Consider the following 20,422-nt stretch of genomic DNA (forward strand, 5'->3'; position numbering starts at 1 on the left):
AGGTGCCGAGCTCTGTGTGGATTGAGATAGATGGTTCGCAGGTTTTCCGTTCCTGAGCAATGAAGGAGGAGATGGCGTAGTGTTTCGGTTTCCATCTTCTTACAATAGCGACAGTTTTTGGTAGTTGGCTGTTTTCTACGAAAGAGAATCTCATTGGTTTTCAATAAGTTTAACCTTGCTCTTAAAAAGGTTGTTCTCAGTCGTTTATCTGGAAACTTTTTTAGATAGTTTCTGACTTCGTCTATTTTTTGCGTGTTCGTTGTATGGTGTGTGGAGACTGTGAGATCTTCTGCTTTGTCTAGAGTCTCAATCCAATCTTGTATTTTAAGTTTTTTATTTATTTTTCACGGGATCTGTTCTATGTCCCATTCTGAACATCCGATTTTGTCCGCTTGTTCCAGTAGTCTACTGTACCAGCTTGTTATCGTTGGTTTTTTTTCACTCTTCAACTCTTGAAGTATGATGTCCAGGATTTTTGGTCGTGGGTTCCTTATGATTTTACCCAGGAATAATAGGCTGTTTCTCGTGACCACAGATTCCAATGATTGTAGACTCAGTTTGCGTCGAATGATTGCAATGGGAGTGGAATTTGGAAGTCGTAGTACTCTGCGCCAAAATATACCTTCAAGTTTAGCCCACAGTGTCTTCAGCAGATGTGGCATGGCTTCGGCTCCGCAGGTCAGAGTTGGACAGACCTTTGCTCTATAAAAGTTTATGAGTGGAAGAATTGAGAATTTCCCGAATTTCCTATCCAAAGACACTGCCTGTGCTGCTAAAGTTTTTGTTTTGGAAAACAGATGTACTTGCATCGTTTTATCCATTTTACTGGACGAGAGTTTCACCCCTAGGTAAGTACAGCTTTTGACTATTTCTAGTTTCTTTGAATTTGCGAACCATTGCGATCTTGTGTTCGGGCTCGTCGGTTTTTCTAAGACCAAAATTTTCGTTTTTGATGTATCCAGGATGCTCCAGGTCATTTTTCTTCAGATAGGCTGTGAGACTGTCTATTTGTCTCTGGAGTCCAATTGCTGTTTGATCTATTAGTAGAATGTCATCTGCATACAGCATTCTTGTCACTTTTGAATCGCCTATTTGCGGAGGAAATGATCGAGTGTCGTTTTCGGAATCTGCTATGTCGGCCATATAGGCCTTATACAGCGCCGGCGCCAGAGGGTAGCCTTGTTTCACACCTCGGGCCGTTTTTATGCTTTCAGACATCAAGCCTGCTTCGTTGAGCCGGATTTTGATGGACGTTTCGCTATATAGGGCTTTCACTGGATCAAGAATGGATGGTGGACATTTTTGTTTCTCCAGTTTTCTCCACAGTTTTTCCCTATTCACGCGGTCAAAAGCTTGGACCAGATCAATTGAGGCAATGAATATTGATGGTTGCCCCTCAAACACTTTCGATTTTAGGATGCTAATCAGCATAATGTTGACTGACGTTCCCAAATTCTTTTCGAACCCTGATTGGAAGGGGTCCGTTGTTTTTGCCTCTTTCTGCCATATCTGGAGTTCGTCCAACAGCAGTGATCCGAAAAGTTTGCCGAGAACATTTGCGATCGGCCTATAATTTCTTGGGTCGTCTCTCGGGCCCTTCTTATAAATTGGGACGATGTTTGCTGTCTTCCATGTATCAGGGATGGATCTCGAAATCCTCGATCTTCTGAAGATTTCTGATATTAGTGGAGCCCAAATTTCTGCATCCTGTTTCAAGTGGGCGTTGGCGATGCCATCTGGACCTGGGGCACGGGAGTTGTTCAGATTCTTGATCTTTATCAGAATATTCTCCTCTGGGCATACTATCCATTTGGAGTGGTCCTGAGTGGTTGATGTTGTTTCCCCTGGGGTAGGATCTTTGTATAAGTCAGTGTAGTGCTCACTCCATTTTTCTTCTGGGACACTGTTTATGGTTCTTATGTCCGTGGGTGCGATTTTGTGCTTTATGATTGTCCAGAACTCTCGTGAGTTTTTTTTGTTCTCTGCATCCACTTGATATAGTTTCCATCGTATCGATTGTATCCACGATTTGTACAGTCTTTTGTTTTTGGTTGCCGAATCTATATTTGTTTGTGTTGGATTTGTTCGTGCAAGCCGAATAGCCTTTCTTAGGTTTGATTTCTTTATCCTCAGTTCTTCGTTATGAGTATGTAAATGAGTTTTTGTCATAAGTTCTATTGCTTCGTGGATGAAGGTAAGGGATCAAAAGAGGACGGTAATCCAGTTTTTCTTTCGAAGTGTTTCGGTTTTTTTGTCCGTTGTAAGCTGCCGTGATACAGACTATGCCTTCTGTCGTAGTTTTCAATCGGTTTCCTTGTTGGTTTATTTCCAGATTTTTCGCCATTATCACTGGCGTCTTTTTATTTGCTGGCCAATTTGCAGTTAGTAAATTGTGATCACTGGCCGTGGTCTTCACTACCTTGAAACTTTTGGTTAGGAGATATAGCTCTTTTGAGGCAAAGATATAATCAATTGTGCTTCTTCTGCCAGCACTTTCCCATGTTGGAATTCTGGATTTGGCTGATTCGAGGGAATTTAAGTTGTACAGATCCCGGGATTCCATCAGTATTGCCCATGCTGTACCTCTCGCTATTGATTGTGCACTACCCATTTTATGAGGAGTCGTTTCCATCTCGAGTGCAGGACAGGTGGCATTTAAGTCACCGCATATCAAGATGTGATCCATGTCATACATTTCTGTTGCGTCTGTTAGAATTTTTTCCACGTTATTTAGGAATCCCTTGGTCTTTGTTATCAGTGGATTCCAGTAGATGTTTAATAATAGGATAAGATCCTGCCTGGATTTTTTTTGCCTAGAGTCCTCTTTCTTCCATTCTAGCAATGTTGCCTGAATTGCCAGAGATGATATCAGGTTGTGGACTATACTGAGAGCTCCGCCAGTTCTTACAGCTGTCAGCAGGCCTGAAGTAGGACGTCCTCTATCTCCTTTTTGGGCCGGTGCAAGTACTACTTCAACGCCGTCCAGGCTCGGCGGAAATAGCAACCAGGTCTCTTGCAAACTTATTAGGTCGAATAGGCCAAGATTCACCTCTCCTGGTTGCGTCAGGTGAATGTGGCCTCTTGTGTTCCAGGAGCCAAGGATGATGTTTTCCTATGGTTCTTGGGCTGCGTGTTGCTCCTTTAACGTCTCTCCTTCTAGGTTGTCAGAGGGACGATTTGGTTGCTATTTCCTAACATATCTTGTCAACGCCGAAGGAATCCATGCCCATTTGTTAGGGTTCTTTTCTGCCTCTTTCGTCTGATTCTGCGTTGAGGTGTTTTCATGAATGGTACGTTTTTCTTTTTCTCTGGTGATCTGGGAAAGAAAAGGACCTTTAGGCTTTCTCAGAGATGTTCTTTGTGATTTCTTGTCGTTGTGTGTCCAGCTGTCTTGGGAGAAGAGCTTTTCTATGGTCTTTACTCTTTCCTTGTCACTTTTCATCTTTGAATCACTTTGATCCAATAGTTCTCGTGATTTTCGACGTTTATCTTCTTCTTTTCGGTCATCTATCTCCGATATTGAATTGAATTTCCTCTTTGTTCTAGTTAGTCTTTCAGTTACAGGTGTTATCTGTGTGGTTTTCCTTATTTCTTTTTCGTTTGTTTAATAATTACGTTTTTCTCTTGTTTTGTGTGAATCATCTCTTCTGTACCCTCTTTCCTCTGCTGTAGTTTCTCTTAAGGTATATCCTCTTTTGGCTAGGCCTCCTGCCACTGATAACAGGAGTTTTTTCACTGTTTGAGATGTGATATGCAGGAAGATACTATCCGTCCGAGCTTTGTGTGCGAACTCTACTATGTTTAAGTCCATACTTCTAATTTGGTCTTCTTTATGAACTTTTTGTAGAAGTCTCATGGTTGCTCTTCTGTTTAATAAGATATTTTCTCCCTTTTTGTCACTTTTTTCTAATTTCAAGGTGCGTGATGAGTTACTCTTGTGAGTAAAAATTGCTGATGTCCGAGTGAGGTTTGGCTGTATGGAATATTCCGAGTGTCTTCTGTTTGATCTAGTTCTTCTTTCTGAGTGTCTGTCACTTGGACTAGTTTTTTCTCTTCTTTGGTTATTATTTTGCTTATCTGCTATGTCTGATTTTTCTCTATATGGAGATGTTTCTGGTTTGTTTTGTCGTGCTCTTTGTTTATGTTGATGATATTGTTTGTGACGGGTTCCACTATTCGGTGTGTTATCAAGCCTTTCGCCCTCATGTTTTTCCTTTGAACTCTGTACGGGGCGGTCTTTGGGGCTTTCATGTTTGGTTTTATTTATCTTTATGTTAGCCAATCGAAACAACGTTTTCCTTTCTGGAGTTATCCGACTTCTTCTGTAGTTTAAATCGTCTATTTTATTTTTCTCTTTTTCTGGCGCCTTTGTTTGTTTCTGCTTGTATTTGTCCCCGTGCTCTGTTCTTGAGGAGTTACCCTCCGCAAAGGACACCTTTCTTTTCTTTCCACTCGGTCGAGGTATTTCCGACTCTGAGTTTTCAATCGAATATGTACTTAGGTCCGATAAGTCAAGCGAGCTCTCCTCCACAAGTTTATGTGTTGCTTTCGTCTTTGTCTCTTGTAATTCACTTTCTACGACTTTTATTTTTTGGTCCATCCCAGATATCCACTTAGACATGAACAAGTTTGCATTTTTTTCCATACGTTGTTTATCCTGTGCAGTGGATCCCTTTGTGCTCAATTGTTCTTTCTGAGTTGAGCTATTTTTTGCGATCTTTTTTCTCTGAAGTTGGTGATTATTCTCGGGTTGGACCCTCGTCGACTGGTTTTCTTTTTGATCCTCTTTTAAGCCTTTTTTAGTTTCACCTAGGTTCGTATCTATTTTATCTTTAATTGATGACGGTCTCCAGTTAATTTTTGCTGTGGTTGCTATTTGTTCATCTTCGTGTCTGGTTTCCTTGTACTCAATCTGTTCGGTTTGAGAACTATTGGATACTGATTTTTTTTTAAACTGGAACACCTCCATTTTATCCGTCATAGTACCTTGTTCCTTTGTGGATGCCTTCCATGCCTCTAAAGCTGTTATATCCCTTCCAAGTGGGTTAGTTTCATGTTGCAAGCTGCTAATAGTGAAGTATGGTCTTTTTATGTTTCGTTTATTGTTTCATATAATTTCCCGAAAGGTGCCAGTGCGATGGTCACAGCGGACATGACGGGTAGTATGTCCACGTTTTTAACAGGTGAGTTTTTTTCTTTTTTCTTTGGGGATTCACGTTCTATTTTTGCTTTGTGTGGCGTGGAGAACAATAGTCGTAAGGCATACGTCGAGACATCTGGCTTTTTATGTTGCGGCGACTGTTTCCAACACGGGGTGTTCTCTCTGTGTTTTAGCATTTTTTTATAGTTCAATATTGCCTGTGCCAGTTTTATTTCTTCTTGGTTCCACTGGTAGCTTGCTTTAGGTTGTGCCAAGCTGTCTCTTTTTTTTCCCTCCTTCTCGGTTTTACTTTCGTTGAGTGAAGTCTCGCTATTATTTTTCCCTAATATATCTGGTTGTATAAGCAATGGTTTTTGATTTGCGTTGTCTATTGCCTTTGTTGTTTCTTTGTTTTTGTTTTTTCCCCCCATCTGGTCAGAGTTTAGTTTACTTTCTTGTTGTTTTCCTTTGTTCTCTCCTGATATTATTGTTCTCAATATTGAATTATTCTTACCATCCTCATGGCACTGAGATCTGTTTTCTGTGATTTCGTTGTCTGTACCGGTTTTGGTTATTTCTGACTTTTGGCAAGAGGAAGGTTGGCTTGGGTGCCAGCGTATTTGCAGTTGTAGGCCTCCCCCCTGAAAAGTCTTTTCTGGCTTTGGTGAAATGTTTAGGTTTCTTTGAGGGGATGGTGGGATTCCTGCCAGAATTTCTAAGTCAGAAATTTCAAAACGATTCACTGTGGGAGTCTTCCCTAGTTTTTCAAAAAATCTTCCAATCGGGTTGTTAGATGGGAGTGTCGATTTACCCGTTTTTTTCGTTTGTAGTTTTGGTGGTGCTCTGTTATTGGGGGTCGATGAATCAGTTGGGTTGTGTTTTTTGATTCCTTGTCTTTTTGGTTGTTGATCCAGTATAGATTAATTTACTTTATATCCAGACATTGTTTGTCCTCCTTCTTCATTTTTTTGGTCCTCAAATAGGTGTTTTATTCTGTTTGGTGAGGCTCCTCTTCTTGGTTTTCTGGTTGTGAGTAGGTGTGTATTTTAGTCCAATTGTGTTCTCTCAGAATGTTTAATTCCTCTATTTCTCCCATTTCCTGGTCATCCGAGTATGATAGGGTAATGTTCTGACAACTAGTGTATTTAAACTCTGTTTGGTTCCATTCCGGGCTGGGTAAGTCAGATCGCACTGTCACTGGATGAGAATCACTTTCGCATTTTTGTGTGTCGTTTAGAGCAAGCCTCCTGTTTATTTTTGTCAATTTTTTGTCCGGGAGCTCTATTGAGCCCTTTATAGAACTTTGTATGTAGTTTTTTTCATTGGTTTTCTCTGTGATTTTGTACTTTTTCATTGGACCACCAGGGGGCGTCTCCTCTGCCTGCACGGCGGCGGGCCCACGAGCTCCTTTCCCCAAGAGCTCCGTGCTCAGCCCCGAAACCGCTTGCGCAGGATCTGTGACTAAGTCCGTGTCCTTGTTCGCTTTCGTTGTGCCATCGTGGGTCAGCTCCTCAGCCTGCACGGTGTCAGGCCTGCGGGCTCCGTTCCCCAAGAGCTCCACGGTCAGCCCAGCAACCACTCGTGCAGGGTCCGCCCCTCTTCCTCTCGCCTCCTCCATCTCCCTACAGAGATCGCTCGTTCGGTCGCCGCCGGCCCTTCCGACCGAGCCCGGCCCCTCAGGAGCAGGAGGCAGCGGAGCCGGCCTCGATCTCTCCGGGAGATCCCCCCCTCTCTCGTCGCCGGCCCCACTCCGCGGAGACCGAGGTGGGGCATACCCATCTAGGGATACACACCCTCCCAGGCTCTGCGGTCGCACACAGCCGATGGACTCAGGCTCCGGGTCCATTTCCTCTCTCCAAGGTGAGTCGTGCTGGTGGGGGAATCTAAGAGGGGGTATTGGAGGAGAGAGTGTACCCTTTCCCGGGTTCGGGGTCTCTGTTGCTTTATTTGTTGGTTTCTTTCGTGCTTCAGTCAACAGTGGTACTTTTATAGTTTGTAAGCCGCTCCTTAGCACGCGGCCCGTGTCTTCATAGTCGTTTGGCTGAGGCTTACTAGCGCCCGTAGCATCCTCCATTATGCCGAAATCACAGGCACTTTAGGTGTGTGTTTTTTTTTTTTTTAGACGGTGAATCAGTTGTGATGAGTTAAGGTTGGTAGGATAGTGCACAGTGCGCCAGCAGCCAGACTGCCAGACTGCACCTCCTCGCAGCTCTCCGCGGCCGCTCCGTGGCCAAAATGGTTTTTTAAACCCAAACCCTGTGTAGCAATGGACACTGTAGACGGACTTCTGCAATGAGACAGGAAAAAAGTTCAGAGTTGACTGCCAGACTGCACCTCCTCGCAGCTCTCCGCTCAACCAATACTATAACCTCACAGAATACTTCTGTGGGACATAAATTCCCACCAGCTACCTTGCAAGCAATAAAATAAGCTGTCTATCCATATCATTTGAACACAACAGTCCTCTGTATATACTGCAACACACCACTCTGCAGGGGGAAGCAATTTTGAAGTGCTTTTGAAGTTGTAATTAAGGCGCATGAGACACACTGGTCCCTACCTTGGACGTAACACACATGCAAAATCTTCCCCTGTCCACCTGGCCCTCCATATTAGTAGTTGGTGCCTCTTCCCTTATTTCCATCCGCACCATACTTTCTGACTTCTCTTGCAAAAAACACATTTCACAGTTATAAAATAGAACTAAAAAAATGATCTTATAGACTCCATCTACTTTACATTTCTCAATAAAGTAGATAGACTCAATAAGATGGTCCAACATTTCCATGAGCATTTTGTGTTACGCTAATGCAAATAATGTGGCGTTCAATCCCGTTCCAGTGGATGGAATGTGGGATAACTGCCCGGGCATCCCAAGTTAAAGCCCAAGCTATTCCAAGGGAGGCCAAGGTGGGACGCCACTGGCTAACTACTGGAGCAGAGGAGTCCCAAGTGTGGGATGCATCTTAACAGTAACATCCCTTTACCAATGTTTTTTCTGTCAATTTAATAGGTTTTTATAAGTCAAAATGTTTCATTGAGTTACATCAATGTATATAAGTTATTTATAATTCCTCTTTTCATATATTTCAAAGAACTATACACCTCCTTTAAGAAACACATTTTTTGCTACACACTGTCGTTATCAGCAGTGCTTGCTGGGGATTGAATCATTGTTCCACCATGACCCCAGCCAAACCAAACCACCCGTATTATTCACTGCACCTACCCTGCATCCTAGCTCAGTGTCCCCTATACCCTAATAATGTAACCAATGGTTGGTGCTCATGGCTTGTAGCTATGGCCAGTCTCCAAATCCATGGGGCATAGGCTTCTGCCATGCGGAATTCCGCAATTTGCAAATCAGAGGAAACATTTGCATGTGCCAAGTGCCATGCCCACTACCCAGGGACCAAATGTAAATCACTAGTTTTTGCACTTACATTCTTTCACAGAAAATAAAACACAAGACATATTTCCAAAAACATGCTTTCAGTTCCTTGCTAATGCTTGTCGTGCATGTTTGTTGTAATCTAGTCAACCACTTCAGGCTGTAACCGCAAGAAGAATATTTTTTCAAATTCAAACATACTGCTTTGGCCATGCCACATGCCCAAATAAGCAAATTACAGTACACATTTCTCCTTGCTGACCGCCATGCCTTTTGCCCAGACACCAATGATATATTAATGTGTTGTGTACATACATTTTCCAATTTTGAAAAAAATAAAATACAGGACATATTTTCAAAACCATGCTTTGAAGTTCTTGCTGAATCTCCTCGTGTATATTGCAGCAATCCCATCCAGAACTCAACCTGTACACACAAGCATATTTATTTTTCCCATTCAAACCTATCCCAATTTCTTTACCACATAGTTGGTCCCTGGTGGCCATGCCCACTTTAACCCCATTGCTTTTCCCTCGTGGTCCTGGCCAGAAGCCAGATTGACCCGGTCATGGCCTTAGACCATGCCCCGGATAATCTGTCCACTGCCCATGGCCGCAGACTATACATTAGTCACCAAAGGTATATAAGTATTTTTTGTACCTCCATTATGACACTTTTCAAAAAATAAAACAAGGACACATTTGCAAAACCATGCTTTCAGGTCTTTGCCAATGCTCCTTCCATGACTTTGCTGAAAATCTGCCCTTGTATTTTCTTCAAAAGTGTCAAAATGTACGTACATACAATAATCATAAAACTTAGCCGGCACTTGACAAAATCCATTCAGACTTTGCACATACATTCAGGGTTGGGTCTTTAATCTTCCTGAAAACGTTTATCCACATTCCTATCATCTTGGGAGGATAGCTCATAGGCGACATGCTCACCTTGGAAGCAAGATGACACGGAGCAACATAGTTTAGATCCCCAGGTCCACGTTTAGAAACCTCTGGGTATTAAGCGTGTTATAAATAACCTATTCTATCATATCATATAATTCGTCAAATGGCAACAAAGTTATAAGCCATCTAAAAATGTTGAAACCCCCCTCTACTTTTTGCCCTCTTGACCAAAATCCTGCCAAACTTTGCAAAAACATTTACATATAGGTCTACAATCTTTTGCAAACTGATGTGCAGATTTGTCAAATGGCACCACATTTATAAGCCTTTAAAATAATCTGGGACCCCCTTCTAATTGTGTGCCCTCTTGACAAAGCAGCGGCAAGCTTTGCAGAACCATTCAGAGTAAGGTCTAGAGTGGAATTCCCAAATTTCATGCAGTTTCACAGAGTGGCGCCAAAGTTATAAGACACCCAAAAACTGATTTTCACCAACCCTGCAAAGCACAAATAAGCATAGATGTCCCCAAACATCTCTGATGTTTGCGACATCACAGGACTGCCCCGCACTGTCCATGGACATTGGAGAGAAACACACCAGTTTTGGTATTTTTATGGCCATACCCTATCACATCCTCATCACTGCTCACCTCCCCGGATATGGTTTCATTTATTTGACTAGTGCAATGTTGTGTTTTTAATATGGTTTTACCGCAATGTTTGTGGACAATGGGCACTCTCTGCGAAACCAACATGGCTGGCGTTCCCCAAAAATATGACGCACCTCAAGCTATAAATCTAGAAAACGACCCTAACGAAGTATAGAAGGTACATTATGTTGGCCGTAAACCAATCGCATCACATAACTAACATCGCGATCACAGATTTGTCAGTATAACCATAGGGCGTCCATCTTGTGTAATATTCACCATTTTGCTTTTTTCTTTCTGTCAAACGCTTTTGCGAAACGTATAATGCTCTGAAAGCTCAAACACGGTACGCGGCCACAGCTTGCATGTTGATAGATCAACCCAGACAGGAATGCCAAGCGGTGCAGAAATACAATGTTTTCCACCCTCACTAAGTTCTTGAGAGCCAGCAGAAACGGTATTTAATCAACAGACCAGGTGCCGGCCTGTCTCACTACAGCTGCAGCAATAGGCAGTTAAAGCATGAATTATACTTTTCTTGCGGTCCTCCCTCACAGAGCTTCCTTAGAACAGGCTGACCCCCAGTTCACGAATAGAAACTGATAGATAACCTGCTTTGGAATGTGTCTCTCTCGCGAACATGATATGCTTCTGAACAAGTGCTTTGTGTTCTTAATAACAAAGAACTATGTCTGCAACTGTTGCTAAGGATAAGAAACTTGTCATAATGTGTCATCATTGTCATAATTGTCAATCACCGAACCCTAGCTCAAGAAGATACATTATGAGCAGTTCTGATGTGCCTTGAAGGCTGTTATTTTGTATATATGTAACTTCTAGTATGATGTTCACGCTCTTGCATCTCACGAGCTCTGGGTGACACACGTTGCGAGACGTTAGACCCAGTCAGCCAGTCTGAGCATTTATTTTTTGCAATAAACCATAGTACTTGGCAAATCGAACCTCATGTCTGTCGTATCACTGGTATATGGTGACTGTGCCTTAGTTTCAATATGCGAAGGGTCTTCAGGGCCTAGCAAAAAATTGTGCCCGAATAGGGACCCTCCCACTTTTGCTCCATCGTATACGTTAAGTTTGAAGAAGGCGAAAGCGAATCGAGGATGAGGCTGTCGAGCTCGGATCGGGAGGTGTTCGGGGTGCCCCTGTGAAAGTGATGAGAGACTCCTTTGCAGATCTGTACACAGTCGATCCCTGATCAATGAGCAGCGTGCAGAGAGCATCGAGGCGAGGGTCCCAAAACGAGGCAGATTGAGCCAGATACGCAGTCACAACAATTCTTGGTTGCGTCTGTATATGGACGAATTGCGTCTTGAGGGACAAACTGATTGATCAGGTGAGTCGTGCCCTGATTCTTAAGTGCCCTGATATTGATTGAGTGTTGCTCTTGCAAGATCTAACGCCCAGGGTAAGGAAACGAATTAGGATCAATTAGGCCTGGGAAATTGTCTTCTCGTCTAGTGGGATTTTTCCACTGCAGTATACAATCTTTAGAAACTGACCAGGTTGCGCCACCCATAGGTTTGCCACCATTTGAAATGTATGTTTAGTATGGAGTAGGGGCAATAATGTTTAATGCAATTTGGCATTGCCAGACCAGACATCTAGCAGACTTGCAGTGGCTGAACGATGGACCTTTTCAATTGGCACGTATAGAACACTTAGAATCAGTATTGCTACGCAAGAAGGCACGTCCAGCGGCATTCAATATCGTGAGGGACTGGAGGAAGGAAGCTAATCTCCGTCTGAGAAGTAGGGAGAAACATGCACGTATACACAAATCAAACGCAGAGAAAGTGCTAAAGCTTGATGAGCTTAAAGTAACAGAGGATCTAAGAAGAATGGACAGGGCATTTCAAATAGGTGTACAAAAGATCTATCCACAACAAGATTTGCATACATCAGATGAGCTGATAAACAAAATTCTGAATGCACGAAGAAATGAACGTCCTCAAGGTAGTACTACTGACCCTATTGTACGTCTACCCATTGCTCCTCCACCTCCGCTGCCACCCTCATTCCTGTTGTTCCGTCTGCACCAGCTACTCCTGTACACGTGACACAATTTCCTCCATTGCCGACAGAGCAAGAGTTAGCGGCTGCTGCAGGAGGCAGTCCTACAGAGGTGGGACCTACACTGAAAGGAAGCACCAGAGTAACACGTAGTACGGTAAGCCGAGAGAGGAAAGAACAGCTGAAAGAATGGGCAGAGATGTTTATTGAAGGCAACGATGAGGGATCTGTGCAGAGTTCCATGTATGACTATAAGAAGCTCGGCGAACAACAGCTATTGTTAGAATGCATGGGGGAGTATCTGGTAGAAGAATGGAAAAAAATGACTGGTACATTGGCACCGCAGGAGTTGCGAGATTTAAATGTTTTTTCTTGAATGCGGGATGGTGTGTCGGAAATACAAGAACATGTAGGCCGGCTATTTGTGTTTAAAAGTGAGCTTGATTTATTGACTGAAGAGATGAAGAGAAGGAAACAACAGGTAATGCCATATGTTCAGCAACGATTTTTGCTGCCATTAAAACCCATCAGTAAAGAGATGAAAATGTGTACATGAGAGGCGCTTAGATGGATTACAGACGTCACCATTACCCCAATAGAAGTGCATGATACATTTAGTGAATATACACTAGAGATGCAAAGGAAGGTATTGCAGATAATGGTTGAGTATTTGCAAGACGAGTGTTTGAAAAAAATGCATGTTGCGCCCCTGATTTAATGACAATATACAAAAGAGCATTTTTGCCTGAAATTGGGAAGGCTGCTCTTTCTCTCGATTTAGCTTTATTGCTTGATAAGCGAATAGCTGAGGAAACACCTATTTTGCAATTGCCAATTAGAGAAGTGCCCCCTACGTTTGTCCCAAAAGTAGAGGTTGCTGCCACTGCAACGATTGCCCTGCACGCAATGGATGCCCATTATACTGCACAGTTCGTGCATGTCCCTTTTTTGAGACAGGAGGTAAACAATATTAAACAAATGATCCCTGATCTTAGAAAGAATCCAGCAGGATTTTACAAGGAAATTGAGTCTGTTTTAAATTCGTCTGTTTTCACAATGAGTGATATTGATTTGTTATTTCCTGTGATTCTTCCGATAGACAAATGGAAACAAATTAGAAATGTAGATGTCATTAATATTTTGGGTGATACATGGGAACATTTGATTAACAACTAACAGGTTTGATTGCAGCAGAGACAGAAGACATTTGCAAAAAGAGCACAGCTGCATTGCTGACACATTTAGCAGTGCATGGACATAAAGCATCATTAAAAAAATCCAGTATTGTCGAAAGGAGGTGGCCTATTTGGGCTACCTACTTTCGAAGGAGGGAAGGAGACAGACACCAAAAAGGATAGAAAGCATCTCTGGGATTCCTATTCCAAAAACGCAGAAGGAAGTCAGATCTATAATAGGCATGGCTTCATATTGTAGGCAGTGGATTGCGAATTTCGCCATGATTGTGAAACCAATGGTGGCATTGACAAAGAAGGATGTTGCTTAGCCCTTGCAATGGAGTATGGAATGTCAAGAAGCATTTGATTTGTTTAAAGCTGCATTGTGCTCAGCTCCATTTTTGGGCTCACCAAATTATGAAAAGAATTTCAAGTTATTTGTGCATTAAAACAATGGATGTGCTTTGGCTGTTTTGACCCAGGAACAAGGAGGGAGAAATAGACCATGCAGTTATTTTTCTTCCATGCTGGATCCTGTTGCATGCGCTTTGCCGCGCTTTCTGCGAGCTGTTGCTGCGGCTGCCGCATCAGTAAAACAGAGGGAATGGTTTTGGGTCACGGCTTAACCATAATGGTGCCTCACGCAGTAGATGTTCTTTTAAATAGAACACAGACGCAACATCTCACATCAGCCAGGCTGACGAGATATGAAATAGTTCTATTTGCACCTCATATTCAAATTATGAGATGTTGCGCTTGGAATCCGGCTGAGTTAATGCCCCATCCCAATGAAAGAACGGGTGAAAAAGAAATCCCCCATGATTGTTTAATGGTTACTGAGCAAGAAACGAAAGGGAGAATTCATCTTACAGATACCCCACAGAAAGAGCCAGATGGAGAACTGTTTTGTGACGGTTCTTGTTTTAAATTACCTGATGGTACATCAGCTGCTGCATATGAAATCATGACACTAAAGAGTATTTTTGAGAGCAAAAGAATCCCATACAATTCAGCACAATCTGCAGAGATAATAGCGTTAACAAGAGCATGTGACATTTCTTAAAACCTAAATGTAAACATCTATACTGACAGTCAGTACGCATTTGGGGTGGTACACAATTTTGGTCGACTATGGGCTGAGAGGGGTTTCCTGACATCACATCGAACAAAGATTCAACATGGCACTTTGATAGTAAGACTGTTGTCTGCTCTTGCACTTCCTAAAATATTAGCAATAATGAAGTGCGAAGCGCATAGAAAGGTAACATGTAAGGTTGGAAAAGGAAATGCATTTGCAGACAACATTGCAAAACAAACTGCACCTGATTTGCATACGAAAATGTGTATTGAAAGATCAATAGAGGTACCCTGCATGGTAGAAAACGGAATAGCCACAGTTAAAGAAACAGAAGCAACTGCAGACGAAATAAAAGCTTGGTCTGAGGGTACAGCAGAACTAGACATAGAAGGTTGCTGGGTGGACAAAACAAGTAAAACATGGATGTTGCCCAATGCCTATGTAACAGCAATGGTCACAATGGCCCATAGCCCTACACATATATGTGATAAGAAAATGATTGAGCATCTAGACACAGTATGGCAGAATACACACATTAGAAAGAATGCTGAGAGACTAGTCCAAAACTGCATGACGTGCTTGCAACATAAAATTGGAAAAGGAACTGCGACTCCCATAGGAAGTTTTGCCCCCCCCCCCTATGCCATTTGAAGTAATCCATTTTGATTTCATAGAAATGGAAAGGTGTCAGAATTTCAAGTACGTCCTTGTAGTGATCTGTGCATTTAGCAAATGGGTGGAGGCATTTCCACTCAAGGATTGCACAGGAATGAGCACAGCGAAAGTGATGCTAAAATATTACTTTTCCCGATTTGGCCTGCCACGAGTCATATGGTCAGACAACGGCCCGCATTTTGTTGCCGCCTTGATACTACAGATTTGCGCATGCCTTAAGATTGACAAGAGATTCCATTTAGCCAGACACCCAATGAGTGCCGGTCTTGTGGAATGCCAGAACGGTATTTTGAAAAACAAAATTAGCAAAATATGTTCAGGGAGTCAGCTGAAGTGGCCTGATGCGCTGCCATTAGCTTTGCTGTGCATGCGAACATCTGTACAGGCAAGGACTGGACTCTCCCCATAAGAAATAGTAATGGGGAGACCTGCAAATGTTTGGAGCGCTCCACAGCCTAAACGTCTAAATGAAATTGAATACCCTTTGCTAAGCACTTATTGTGAACTGTTAACTCAGAAATTGCGTTTGATTCATCAGCAGGTGTAGGAGGCTCTTCCTGTCAGATATACCGGCCCGGGGCATTGTCTGCAGCCAGGAGACTGGGTGCTGACAAAGAATTTTGAGCGAAAATCTTCACTTGCACCGAGGTGGAAGGGCCCCTACCAGGTCCTTCTGGCAACACAGACTGCAGTCCGAGTGGATGGTCGCAAGGCATGGATCCATGCGACACATACGAAAAGAAGTCCATTCCCTTTGAAAGAGCTGCCTGATCCAAACGCTGAGAAAGAAACAGCTGCACTCGATCGCAAAAACACAATTGCCAGTTCTCTGCCAGAAGTGCTTCCTAAGCCCGAGGAAGGGCCTGCGGAGATTGGAATAAGGATCAAAGGGCCAAAGGTGCCTCAGCCTTGCCCGGCCTCTGGTGCACCATCACCCATTGCATCACAGGATGACACTAAGCCTGTTAATGCAAATGAAAACGCCTTATTCATTGATCACACAGTACCTGTAGCAAAAAGGTACAACCTATGTTCTCAAAAGTCGGAAGTGAACTGATCTACGTGTTTGTTTGCCTCTATTCCCAACACGGATGAATTGGGAATCAGAGTCCTAGGGAAGTGGGGCTTGGGAGCTGTATCAATCTGCATCAAATTGAAAGCTCTGGAACGCGGCTTCCTGGTGCTACATGGAAACTGATGCCTGCTCTAATGTTTTTGGAGCACTGTGCATAGTCACAATAAGCTTGCTACTCCTTTATCAAGCAGGCTAAAGAGAACTGGCCTAGATATTATAGAAATAGAGACTAAAAGCATTCATAGAAGGATTTGCTGTAGGAAATATATGTTAATGATTATAACACTATTTTGCCTTCTGATTACACTGGTCCCAATATTATGGTATCTGGAAACTGTGCATCCGTTAAACTCTCTTTTTCCTACTACCAATACTCCTGCCACAGACAGTATGGTGCATATGCTCTCTTATACTCTCCCTCCATTAGAAGAAACACCCAGAAACACACAGAAGAGGGTATGATAATAACACATTGCTTTTGATTATGAATAGGACCACACTATTCTGAATAAAATGAATTGTTGGGTCTGTTCCCATTTACCCAAGCATGGCGGGAAAGGAATGGGTTGGTACGTACAACCATTACCCCTTAATACGGCATGTTATGCATCATTGAGCGCACTATTCTTCGGGAATTGGAATAAGAGTGATATGGGTCAGTTGGATAGAACAAACATAGATGAGTTTGAAAGAGTGGAAATGGAACCAGTGGGTTGTACCATATTTAACAGGGCAAGAATAATAAAACCAGTGGTTAGACCAGTAGACAGACTCTATGTGCCTTATAAATCATCTGTAATCACTTTTCATATGAATCCAGTAGGGAACAAGGACGTTGTGCCCCCCTCCTATATAATCAATTACAGTCCACGTATTGTCCCATTTTGCTTATGAAAGAGGGGCTCTTATTCAGTAGGAACATTTACTAGATGCATGAATATTGCAGTACTTGAGAAAGAAGCAGAACCGATATATGCAGGTGATCCTGTTTATTTTATATGTGGGGAACAAGCTTATCCCTGGTTACCTAGAAACTGGGGAGGCACCTGTTACTTATGGATACTTTTTCCTGGTGTATTCCTTCCCAAATCGTCAGACATATCCAAATTATCCAGATCCAGGCCACGACGGGATGATACAGGGTTAATTGCAGAGGATATAGCAAAATCATTTATACCATTCTGGGGACAAGCAATAAATTCATGGAATATAAGAAAACTGTCCAGAGTATTAGAAAAAACGATAAACGGAACAACTGATCTATTATATAATATTACATTAGAAGAGAAGGCAGTTAGACTAAAGACACTTCAAAATAGGATGGCTCTTGATATAATTTTGGCTGATCGTGGAGGTGTGTGCAAAATCATGGAGTCAGCGTGCTGTGTATTTGTAAGTGACTCCTCTCCTACGATTTTCGAACCAATCAAGAAATTGCACATTCTGAGTTCTGACATTCATACTCTGACAGGCGGTTCGGATTTGAATATAAGTTCATGGTTTTGGCAACTGCTGCGTTCATGGGGATGGAAGCTAATTGCAATCTTGACAGCATTACTTGGGATCCTCATGTGCTGCTGTTGCTGCATACACTGTCTGCCAAACTTTATCTCTGAAATAACAAATGAACAACTCTTCTTTCCATTTGCTGTCCTCCTCAGTCAAAGGAGTGTGCTCTGCATCTAGCAAGTGGTTATGCAATGGGCCTAAATTAAGATATTCTTTGTGCACTTTAATCAAGTCTTGATCAGTAGTATAAAACTCCACTGTTCCACAGGCTGATCAACTGTTCCCTGAGTTTTGGGGCGTGCTATTGCATCCACTTAGATTTCACCAAGCAGGTGCTCGATAGAAAGCAAATCTCCCATCATAGCTCCAATTTTGGCTAATTGATCTACCTTGTCATTTCCTTTCTTGTCTTTCCCCTCGTGCTTTCAATTGACCCTGTACCTTCCTCCAATGGATGAACATGTCATTTTCTGAACCCAGTTTGTCTATGGCTTGGATCATTTTGCCATATGTAAGTGGTTCTTGTTATATTTAAGGATTTCCCTCAATTTCCAGCCAGGTAAATATTCCATAAAACTATTTTGCCCATAATCAGAAACAGTGACTAAAACTATTTCTTTAAGACTACTTTCTACTGGTTTAGATATTGCCTTATAAATGGTGGCCAACTCTTCAACTTGACTGCTTTTGGGTCCTGACCTCATGCTTACTCTTAGGATGCCATTGCATTTAACCCAACAGTTTCCTATTCCTACCACTTTGTTTTTCAGAATCACCTTCCATGTGGTGTGCACATCCATCTACATACACAGTTGGGAGATCCTTACATGTTTCCTCATTGAAAGCCTTGTCTGGGGATTGATTAAATTCATTTACATTTGTTTCTTGCTCTGTGTCTTCAGGTGGAAAGACAGCAGCACAATCATGTAATTCTGCTAGCCCTTGAGCAACTGGACTATTTTTGTTTTGCCCATAACTCACTTCCACTGGGAATCCCTGCATTGCTAAAATCCATAATTATTGATTGGCCCAAATTCCCTGATCTGATCATTTTACTCTGCAAGAATTGTAGAGCATGGTGATTTGTTTCAACAATCACCCACCCCCCCCCCTTGAATAATGGGATGGAAATTTTGCAATGTCCATACAGTGGTCAGAAGTGCCTTTTCACATTCGCTAAATTTGGTCTCTACCTGTGAAAATGCTTTGCTGGCATATGCAATGGTTTTGTTATTTGCATCATGTTTTTGGTATAGTACTGCCAACATACATTGATCTGTGAATCCTATTTCCACAAATACGTGTTTTTTTTTTATTGCATATGCCGAACATGGCGCTTTTATGAAACAGTTTTTTAACTTGGCCACTGCCTCACTTTGTTCCTTTTCGCATTCCTGGGCTACAGCCGGCTTCAGTTATTTGGTCAAAGGCTGCATATTCTCTGCATAATTTAAAATAAAGGTCATATTGTAACCTCTCATTCCTAGCAGACTCTTGGTGAGATCTTTATTTTCTGAATTGCCTTCACTTTTTTCTTTTGCGGGTTTAACCCATGTTCTGTCACTTCATGACCTACAATGTTTACTCTTCTTTTATACCACTGTGCTTTCTGTAAAGATACTTTTGCCCCAGACTTTTGTAACTGACCGAGAACATGTCTAATTTCATGAAGTGACTTTTTAAATCCTCATTTTTGATTAGCACATCATCCACATAAATGCCTGCATCTGGGAGCTCAGGCAAATCCCAAATTCACTCCCGCTATTGTCATATCCAAAATGGATCTGGGCCATGCATATTATAATTTGTCAAAGGAAAATGCAAATAGATGTTTTATATCTTCAGCAAGTGGTACACACCAGTACCGGGCTGTGAGATCCAAAGTGATAAACACCATTGACACTTGAAGCCATACAATGCAATGATCAATAAATGGAAGTGGTCATTGTGAAACAGGTACCCTCTTGGGCAATTCTCTAAAGTCTGCACCCAAGCACCATTGCCAGTGGGATTTAGCACACCTAATATGGGAGTATTTGAAGTATTGTGAATGGGCCTAATGATGCCTCTAGATTACAAATGTTTAACTATTTCAGCCAGTGACCCTAGACATGCCAAGGGTAACCTCTATTGTCACACAAATACTGGTTCCCTACCATATCCTCCTGGTAGTGTGGCAACATTTAAATTAGTCAACCCACAATCATAGGCTTCTTTGGAAAAAAAACTCTTGGAACTCCATAAATATTTTCCTTAATTGATCTCTCTCTTCCTCATTTCTGCATGCATCTGCAGCTTGAATCTGCTACTCTACCATTTTAGAGCATTCTGGGAAATCCTCCAAAGGAGGAACCTCTGTGCTTTCCTCTAAATGTGTGGCAGTGTCTCTTTGGAGAGCCACTACTCTTAAATAATTTAGAATATTTACCTCCATGTCAATTTGCTGTGTTTTACCTTGCTGTTTTTCTCTTTGGGATTCACCCAATTTAAATAGAACACAATTATCCTGATGATAGCATATCACTTAATTTGGCTCATAAGGGTACCCACACTGAATTCTAAAATGTCCCTTTGGTTTAGAATCCAATGACTCAGGTAATTCACCCGATGAAGTCAAATAGCTTTCAGGGATATTCACAATCACTGGGTTGTAGAAATCACAGTGTAGTAAGATTCTGGCACTGCCATTCCTAATGCTGTATTTTCTTGCAAATAAATGTCCTGACAACCTTTGTTGTCTACCAGCATTCAAATGGGGCCATCCCCAATTTCTACCATTTGTGTATATTCACATTCT

The sequence above is a fragment of the Ambystoma mexicanum genome, chromosome 6q (assembly GCF_040938575.1).
Source record: "Ambystoma mexicanum isolate Mex_15411 chromosome 6q, UKY_AmexF1_1, whole genome shotgun sequence".
NCBI classification, from domain to species: Eukaryota; Metazoa; Chordata; class Amphibia; order Caudata; family Ambystomatidae; genus Ambystoma; species Ambystoma mexicanum.